Source organism: Oryctolagus cuniculus, chromosome 11 (assembly GCF_964237555.1).
Source record: "Oryctolagus cuniculus chromosome 11, mOryCun1.1, whole genome shotgun sequence".
Lineage (NCBI taxonomy): Eukaryota > Metazoa > Chordata > Mammalia > Lagomorpha > Leporidae > Oryctolagus > Oryctolagus cuniculus.
This window is the reverse complement of record NC_091442.1, coordinates 85,817,386-85,826,697: the sequence shown is the minus strand read 5'-3', so window position 1 is coordinate 85,826,697 and position 9,312 is coordinate 85,817,386. Positions and strand designations below refer to the sequence as shown.

General features: G+C 39.3%; 1 protein-coding gene across 3 annotated transcripts in view; it reads right to left on the bottom strand.

Annotated features, from left to right (window-relative positions):
- The window catches only part of TMTC2 (transmembrane O-mannosyltransferase targeting cadherins 2), a 449,447-nt gene that overhangs the window by 162,130 nt on the left and 278,005 nt on the right, over positions 1–9,312 (bottom strand). The gene's annotated exons all lie outside the window — the stretch shown is intronic.

The window sequence follows — 9,312 nt, the reverse complement described above, 5'->3', positions numbered from 1 at the left end:
GTAGAATGTTTTAAAACTACAATGAATTTAGTTATTAGACTAATACTAACAGTCAAATAGAGTTGTGGTTTTTCACATATATTCCTTGATTTCTCCTAACCTCTAAAGAAAAGAAACAAATAATTGGGGAAAAATGTGATCTTCCTATATACACACAAAACTGCTTAAGGCCAGTGATCCTGAAAGGGTAAATTAACAGGACATAAGAAAAAAATGAATCCTAGCAGGCTGAATCTAGCCAGGCATTATAATCCATCACTGGTCCCTAAAGGGCACTAATGATATGTAAATGTGTGAATGAGAAAACACATTCTAGGCTGTTGATAAACTTGATAGGATAATCAGCACATGCTGACAGACTAATGAAACTGATGAACTGATAGGGCAGCTTATCTCCTAGGCCATTTTTTTCTTGTCAAATAGAGGCTAATCAAAATGTATTAGGAATTAAAGCAAATACTCAAGGGAGTTAACCCATTTGATTAGGAGGTGAACTCACTCTCGGAGAAAATTTTAGTTTCCTGGAGAACTCAAACTCTAAAACGTGATCAGCAGATAAAACTAAACAAAGGTGGCCACCATAGCTAAAGAAGGTATTCGGAATTTAAAATTATATTTAGATTATTCTATCAAAAATTATAAGGTTGAATTTTTCAGAGTCTGGGCAAACAAATAACTTCCTTAATAATGGAAAAGCAAAGGACAAAGCGATAACCCCTGGGGACACACTTATCTTTTGCTGCCTGTGTGTGCTCTGCAGCTGTGCACCCACAGGAGAGACAGATCCCAAGGTACCAGCTGGATTTTCCAATTTATTTACATAAAATAATTGAATGAATTTTTCTGAAATCATTAACTATAGTGAACACCACTTCCCATTAACAATAAAGATACCACATGCAGTCTTTGCCAAGAATCTCATTGTCGATGCTAATTTAAAGAGAGATATACTGATTGATAACTGGGGAAAATGGAAATGAAGTCTTCCTTAGCAAAAAAAAAAAAAAGGAATAAAATCATAAGCTAAAACCACTGTGCCTTTATAGACAAAACCAGAGAAAGCAATTCTTTTAGTATTTATTTTATCATGAAAAATATACAGCAGTAAAATAGGAAAATTAATTCAACCAATAAAACCCACATATTCCAGGCACACCCAGTATGGATATTCAGCCATGTGGATAAATTGATGGTGAAATGCTAGGTAGTAAAAGTTAATTGTTATAATTCATAGATGTTTATGGGAAAACTACATTTAATGAAGGTAGAGTTTACCTTTTAGTAATTAGACCAAAGAGGAAAAGCAAATAACTAAAAACAGCCCAGTGTCTTCTGTAATATGAGCACTAAAGTGCCCTACTGCTACAAAGGGAAACAAGGAAAGGGATTCCCGAGAACATGAAGAGAATTTGTTTAACATTTTCCAAATAATGAGTTTTTATTTACTGATCCATGACCCACTCTATCTCTGAGTGATTTCTAAATTTTCTATTACTTACAAATATTCTTGCCAGGTGCCTGGGATAGTATGCAATTTTTTTGTATATCTGATCAAGCCATACAGCTCTGGCCATCATATAGTCTAACCACACTTTATTTGCTAGAGTGAGGTCCGAAAATATCAAACAATATAAGCAGGTTTAAATGAAAAGGAGAACTTTGAGTTTCAAATTTGTGCTCTGAAGAAAAAGACATATTTGTTTGAAGGACAAAAGCAATCCCTTTCCTCCATTAGCTGGAAACAGCAACATTAACCAATCAGCAGGTCGTTTTAAGAGTAAGGGATTTTTGAGAGATCCAAGATGGCTGGACAGGGCTAGGACCTGCCGATTTTGACCACGGAAAGATAACAGGAGACAAGGAGAATAACTGCTTTCCTAGGGGACACTTGGAGAGAAGTCTGCAGCAGAAAACCTCCAGAAAGAAGAGAGGCGCCACTGAGCACCAGGGACTGTATCATCATAACAGCAGCAATGGGTCACCACCACAGACAACCACAGCAGGTGGCTGGAGGGGACGCCATCTTTTTGGAGTGAGGTGAAAAGAACCTGTGGCAGGTGTGCTACTGATAATATAACCTGAGAGAGAACCTCGAGGTACCTCGGGCCTGAGGTGCTCCTAGGGGGCAGGGGACACACTTAACCTCGTGGAGGGAGAGCACATTGCTTTCCTCCCCAATCCCCACCAAGTGGCCAGCGGGGAGGAAGCACCTACTGAATACCGTGAAGAGAGGCTGCTGCAGCCTGCACACAAAGAGGAGCCTTAATTGGAAGGACAAATTTGCAGTCCCCACTGACTTTGAGTCTGACTGGTGGGGGGTGCGGTGCCCACTTAAGCTGGTAGAATGTTCCCTTCCCCCTCACCATTATGGCACCTGGATTCAACTTGCCACGGTGACCACTAAGTGACCTCTGTGAACACTAGGAATGCTGCAGCTCTCTCCATGGATGGAGAGGCTTATAGGGCCAAGAGTGGATCCTCTGCTTTCTATGATTTGTAGGAGCCTTGTACCCTGTGACTGTGGGAATGCTGTGACTATGTAACAGGGCATGGGGTATGGCTGGGTCTTTGAGCCATCACTTTAGAGGCGAAGAGTGGGTCATAAAAGAGTGTTGGCACTGACACAAGGAGCAAACAGGTCCTTTGTGTGGCTCATGCACCTGAGTGGGTGTGGTGTGTAGGCACTGTTGGCTCGCCCTGAGCAGGTGGTTCATCCTGGCAGAAAGGAAAAGAGGCTGTGAACATGCTAGCTGATGTGATTATACCCTGCCCCACTGCTGCGGATACTTGAAATCTACCACACACAATTTGGGTGTCACTCTGGACCCTTCCCTAACCCCACCCAGGACACTCTGGGTACCTGCTGAAGGAGCAGAAACTCGGCTAAACTGTAGAGACATACTTACAAGATAAAAACCTTCAGAAGTGAAAACCAACAAGTGTTTCCACAGGTGTCAAAAAATCAATGTAGAAGAACAAGAAACATGACCACCCCCAAGGTAAACAAGAACACTTCAATATATTAGAATGTGAAGACGAGGAGATTGATGAAATGCCTGAAAAAGAATTCAAATGAATGATCATAAGATTCCTAAAAAACAAGTAAAAGCAATTACAGGAGCTAAAGAAATCCATATATGATATAGAGGAGAAATCTCTCCAGGAGATAGAGATACTGAAGGGAAATCAAACTGTAATATTAGAAATAACTAATTCAATATACCAAAAAAAAATAGTGAAAAGCCTTGACAATATACTCAGTGAGACAGAAGAAAGAATATCTGAGCAGAAGACAAATCTTTGAAAATATATTTCAGTCCAAACAACAACAAAAAAATTCAAAAAACTTAAAGAACTGCCCAAGATTTATGGAATACTATCAAAAACCAAACATATGTGTACTAGAAGTTCCTCAAAGTGTGGAATAGCAGATGGATTAGAAGATCTATTCAGAAAAATAGTAACAGAAAGTTTCCTAATTTAAAGATGGGTACAGACATCTAAGTACAGGAAGCACAAAGAACTCCTAACACATATGACCAGAAATAATCTTCACCATGGCATATTATACTCAAAATTTCAAAAGTAAAACATAAAGAAAAGATCCTAAAATGTGAATGAGAAAAAAAATAGATTATCTTCAAAGAATTTCCAATTAAATTAACAGCTGATTTCTCATCAGAAACCTGACAGGCTAGCAGAAAATAGTCATAGTATTAAAAAGAAAAACAAAACAAAACAAAACAAAACAAAAAAACTACCAATCTAGAATACTGTACCCAGCGAAGCTTTCATTTATACATGAAGGCGAAACAGAGACCTTCCAAAACAAATGAAAATTGAAAGAATTTGTCACTGATCATCCAGCCATAAAATGATACTTAAGGATGTGCTATATACAGAAACAGAGAAAGATAGCCACAAAAGAATGTCAAGCCAGAAAATCTCCTATTAAAAGTACATAGCACTCTGGCCTCAGAATTAGCCCTTAAGGCATTCAAATCTGGCTGAAGAGCCCATGAGAGTATTTCAGGCATGGAAAGCCAAGACACTCTGGCAAAAACAAACAAACAAACAAACAAACAAAAAAAAACAAAACAAAAAACAAAAAACCTAAATGAAAGATCTCTGCGAGTGAGATGACAGTAGAAAGAACTGGCCATCAAAGAAGGAGATACCTTTCTCTGAAGGGAGGAGACAACTTCCACTTTGACTATGACCTTGTCTAAATAAGATCAGAGTTGGCGAACTCAAAAGGCTTGGCAACTCAAAAGTAGCCTTGGCAACTCATGACAAGAGCCTAGGGAGATTATTGATGCCATAAACAAGAGTGTCAATTGTTAAGTCAACAACAAGAGTCACTGTGTACTTACTCCTCATATAGGATCTCTGTCCTTAATGTGTTGTCCAATGTGAATTAATGCTATAACTAGTACTCAAACAGTATTTTACACTTTGTGTTTCAGTGTGGGTGCAAACTGTTGAAATCTTTACTTAATATATAGTAAACTGATCTTCTGTATATAAAGATAATTGAAAATGAATCTTTATGTGAATGGAATGGGAGAGGGAGCGGGAGATGGGAGGGTTGCGGGTGGGAGGGAAGTTATGGGGGGAAAATCCATTGTAATCCATAAGCTGTACTTTGGAAATTTATATTTATTAAATAAAAGTTTAAAAAAAGTACAAAGTAAATCCAAAACAAACAATAGGAATGTTTATGAAAAAATGACAGGCCAAGTCATTACTCATAGTAACCTTGGATGCAAATGGCCCAAATTCTCCAATTAAAAGATACAGACTTACTGAATAAAGAACAAGACATCTGTTTGCTGCCTGCAAGAAACATACCTCACCAACAATGATACACACAGAATGAAAGTGAATGGATGGAAAAGATCTCTATGTTAATAAAAATCAAAAATGAGAAGGAGTAGCCATCTGAACATCAGACAAAATAGATTAAAAAACTATTAAAAGAGACAAAGGACATTATGTAAGGATTAATGGATCAATTCAACAGGAATATGTAACTATGGTAAAAATATATGCACCCAATGATAGAACCTGGGTATATAAAACAAAAGTTAATGGATCTAAAGGGAGGCATTGGCTCTAATACAGTAATAATGGTGGACTTCAAAACACTCCACTTTCATGAATGAACAGATAAACTAGAGAGAAAGTTAACAGAGAAAGCACTACGCATCAAATGGATCTAACTGGTATCTACTGAACATTCCATCCCACAGCTATAGAATACACATTCTTCTCATTGGTGCATGGGTCTTTCTCTAGGACAGACCACATGTTAGGCCATAAAGCAAGTCTAAACAAATTTTAAAAATTTGAAATCATACTATATCATTTTTGACAACAGAATGAAGCTGTAAATTAACAAATTATGAAATTCTAGAAAACATGTGAACAGAGACTTAACAACATGCACCTGAATGAACAGTAAGTCACAGAAGAAATAAAAAGGTAAATGAAAACATTCCTGGAAAACAATGAAAATGACAATACAGCATCTCATAACTTATAAACAGCAAAAGTAGTATTAAGAGGAAGTTTAGGAGCTGGTGCTGTGGCATAGCAGGTAAAGCCACTGCCTGCAGTGTCAGCATCCCATATGGGCGCTGGTTCAAGTCCCAGCTGCTCCACTCCAAATCTAGCTGTCTGCAATGGCCTTGGAAAGCAGTGGAAGATGGCCCAAGTCCTTGGGCCCCTGTACCCATGTGAGAGACTCAGAAGAAGCTCCAGGCTCCTGGCTTCCAATCAGTGCAGCTCTGGCTATTGTGGCCAATTGGGGAATGAACCAACAGACGTAAGATCTCTCTCCCACTCCCTCTCTCTCACTCTCCCTCTGCTTCTTATTCCCTCTCTGTGCCACTTTGACTTTCAAATAAATAAATCTTTTAAAAAAAGAGGGACGTTTATAGAAATTAATGCCTACATCAAGAAATTGGAAGTCATCAAATAAATGACCTAACAGTGCATCTAAAGGACCCAGAAAAACAAGAACAAATCAAACCCCAAATGAGTAGGAAGAAAGAAATAAAATTCAAGAATAAATAGACCTTTCAAGCTAAAGGAATCCTAAGCAATACAAATAAAGCTGGAAGCATCACAATATCAGATTTCTAAACATAGTACAAGGGGGTTAGAATCAAAAAAATCTTGGTAGTGGCACAAGAATAGACACATGTTGTGGTGTAGCAGGTAAAGCTGCTGCCTGTGGTGCCAATATCCCAGACAGGCACCAGTTCGAGTCCCAGCTGCTTCACTTCTGATCCAGCTTCCTGCTAATGAGCCTGGGAATGCAATGGAAGGTGACCCAAGAGCCACCTGGCTCCTGGCCTCGGGCTGGCCCAAACGGGATCATAGTGGCCATTTTGGGGAATCAACCATTGTATGGAAATCTCTCTCTCTCTCTAACTCTGCCTTTCAAATACATAAAAAAATAAACCTTTAAAGACAGAGAAAAGACATGGGGACCAATGAAACCGATTAGAGACCCCAGAAATTAATCCATATATCTACAATCAACTGATCTTTGACAAACGAGCTAAAATCACACCCTGAAGAAAGGATGGTCTCTTCACAGTGTGGGGAAAATGGGATCTCTGCATGCTGAAGCATGAAAGAAGACCCTACCATACACCCTGTACAAAAGTCAACTCACAACCAATCAGGGATCTAAATCTAAGACCTGAAATGGTCAAACTACTAGAGGAAAGCATAGGGCAACACCACAAGACATTGACAAAGGCAAAGACGTTTTGGGTAAGTCCCTAGAAGCACAAGTGATAAAGACAAAAATACACAAATGGCATTCTAAAAAGCTAAGGAGCTTCTGCACAGCACAAAAAACACTCAACACAGAGGCAATGGACAGAAAGGGAGAAAATATTTGCAAACTATACATCTGATAAAGAATTAACATCCATAATATTTAAGAAGCTCAAGAAACACAACAGCAAAACAATTTAGTTAAGTAATAGACAAATGACATGCACAGGCATTTTTCGAAAGATGAAAGACAAATGGCCAACAGACAAATGCAAAGATGCTCAAAATCACTAGCCATTAGAGAAATGCAAAGCAAAACCACATTAAAATTTCACCTCACCCCAGTTAAATTGGCAACATCCCAAAATCAAATAACGGGGCTGGTGCTGTGGCTCAGCGGGTTAATGCCCTGGCCTGAAGCACTGGTATCCCATATGGGCACCGGTACTAGTCTCGGCTGCTCCCCTTCCAATCCAGCTCTCTGCTGTGGCCTGAGAAAGCAGTAGAAGATGGCCCAAGCCCTTGGGCCCCTGCACCCACGACGGAGACCCGGAAGAAGCTCCTGGCTCATGGCTTTGGATTGGCACAGCTCTGGCCATTGCGGCCATCTGGGGAGTGAACCATTGGATGGAAGACCTCTCTTTCTCTCCGCTTCTCCTCTCTCTGTGTAACTCTTTCAAATAAATAAATAAATCTTTTAAAAAAATCAAATAACAACAAATGCTGGTGATGATGTGTGAAAAACATATCCTAACACATGGTTAGTTGGAATATAAACTAGTACAGCCATTGTGAAAGAAAGTATGGAGGTTCTTTGGAAATATGAAAATAGACCTACCATATGACCCAGCCATCCCAACCTGGGAATTAACCCAAAGGAAATGAAATCAGCATATTGAAGTGTTTTTCATACCCCCATGTCTATAGCAGCTCAATTCACAGTAGTTAAGACATGGAGTCACCACAGATGCCCATCAAGGATTACTGGATAGAGAAATTGTGGTTTATGCATGATGGAATGCTACTTGGACATAAAAAAGAACAAAATTGACGCAAATGTCTTTGACAACAAAATTGATGCAATTGGAGACCATTATTCTTATTGAAATAAGCCAGTTCCCAAAAGACAAACATATTTTCCTTGATTTATGGTAACTAATAAACAAAGCACAAAAAAAGCAATGTATGTGAGCAAAATTGAAAAAATGTTGGTCATTTTTTTCCAAGTGTCCCAACCTCGAAAGGCAGGATTCAGCTGTGTTCACCTCTAAACAAATGTAGTACCAATCTCCTACAAGACAGTCAGTGGTTACTGACATGTAGGTACTTTATTAGAATTTATTTTTAAAGATTTATTTATTTGAAGGGCAGAGTTACAGAAAGGAGGAGCCAGAGAGAGATCTTCCATCCTCTGGTTCACTCCCCAGATGGCCACAACAGCGGGCTGGGCGAGGTTGAAGTCAGGAGTCAGGAATTTCTGGGTCTTCCACATGGGTGCAGGGGCCCAAGAACCTGGGCCATTTTTCACTGCTTGCTTTCTTTAGCACATTAGCACGGAGCTGGATCAACAGTGAAGCAGCTGGGACTCGAACCAGCACCCATAACGGATGCCAGCATCACAGGCAGCAGCTTTACCCACTGTGCTACCATGTCAGCCCCATTTTAACAGAATTTGTTGTTCATGACCTCCTGTACTTAACAAAACTCCATGCCCCAGATTCATGTACTTTCTGACTGGTATGTTTGAAAGAATTATCCAACAAAGAGAGAGGAATCTTGGGGTCACCACTTGCAATACGAGCACCCTACAGAGCACCAGTCAAGTCCTGGCTGCTCCACTTCCTCTCTAGCTCTCTGTTAATGTTCCTGGAAATGTCACAGAAGATGGCCTATGCTACCCATCTAGGAGATATATGAAGTTCCAGGCTCTAGTACCAGCTGGGGTCAAGGTATCGTGGCCAGTTGGGTAAACCAGTGGATGGAAGATCTCTCTCTCTCTCTTTCTCTCTCTCTGTAACCCTGCCTTTCAAATAAATAAGCAAAATCTTTAAAAAAGGAATCACTGTATTATAAGCATATTTACAGATTTCAGTCTTGTTTTTAGACTAAAAGACTACTCTGAAAACACTAAAATTCAATTTATCAATGAAAACAAAAGCTGGCTGCTTTTTCTCATCTTTTATATGCATCAATATTCACAACTTTCAAAGCATGTTTAATTTTGATAATCTTCTGATTAAGAGACTAACCCGTTCAAAATTGGCATGAATTTGCTACATTAAATAGAACAAATGCGTAATTTATTCATCTGTAAACATAATCACAAAATCACACATACATATACAATGCTACTTTTTCTCTCTAGAGTCCAGCTAATACTCAATTCATCCAAATGATTTTCAGAACCCCCTGCAATCATTATGGGACCTGACCAATGTGTTAGGAGAGTACATTAATTCACCCACATCAGAACGAACATGCTCTCGCAGATTTCATGGTGACACTGATGGGTGAATAAGT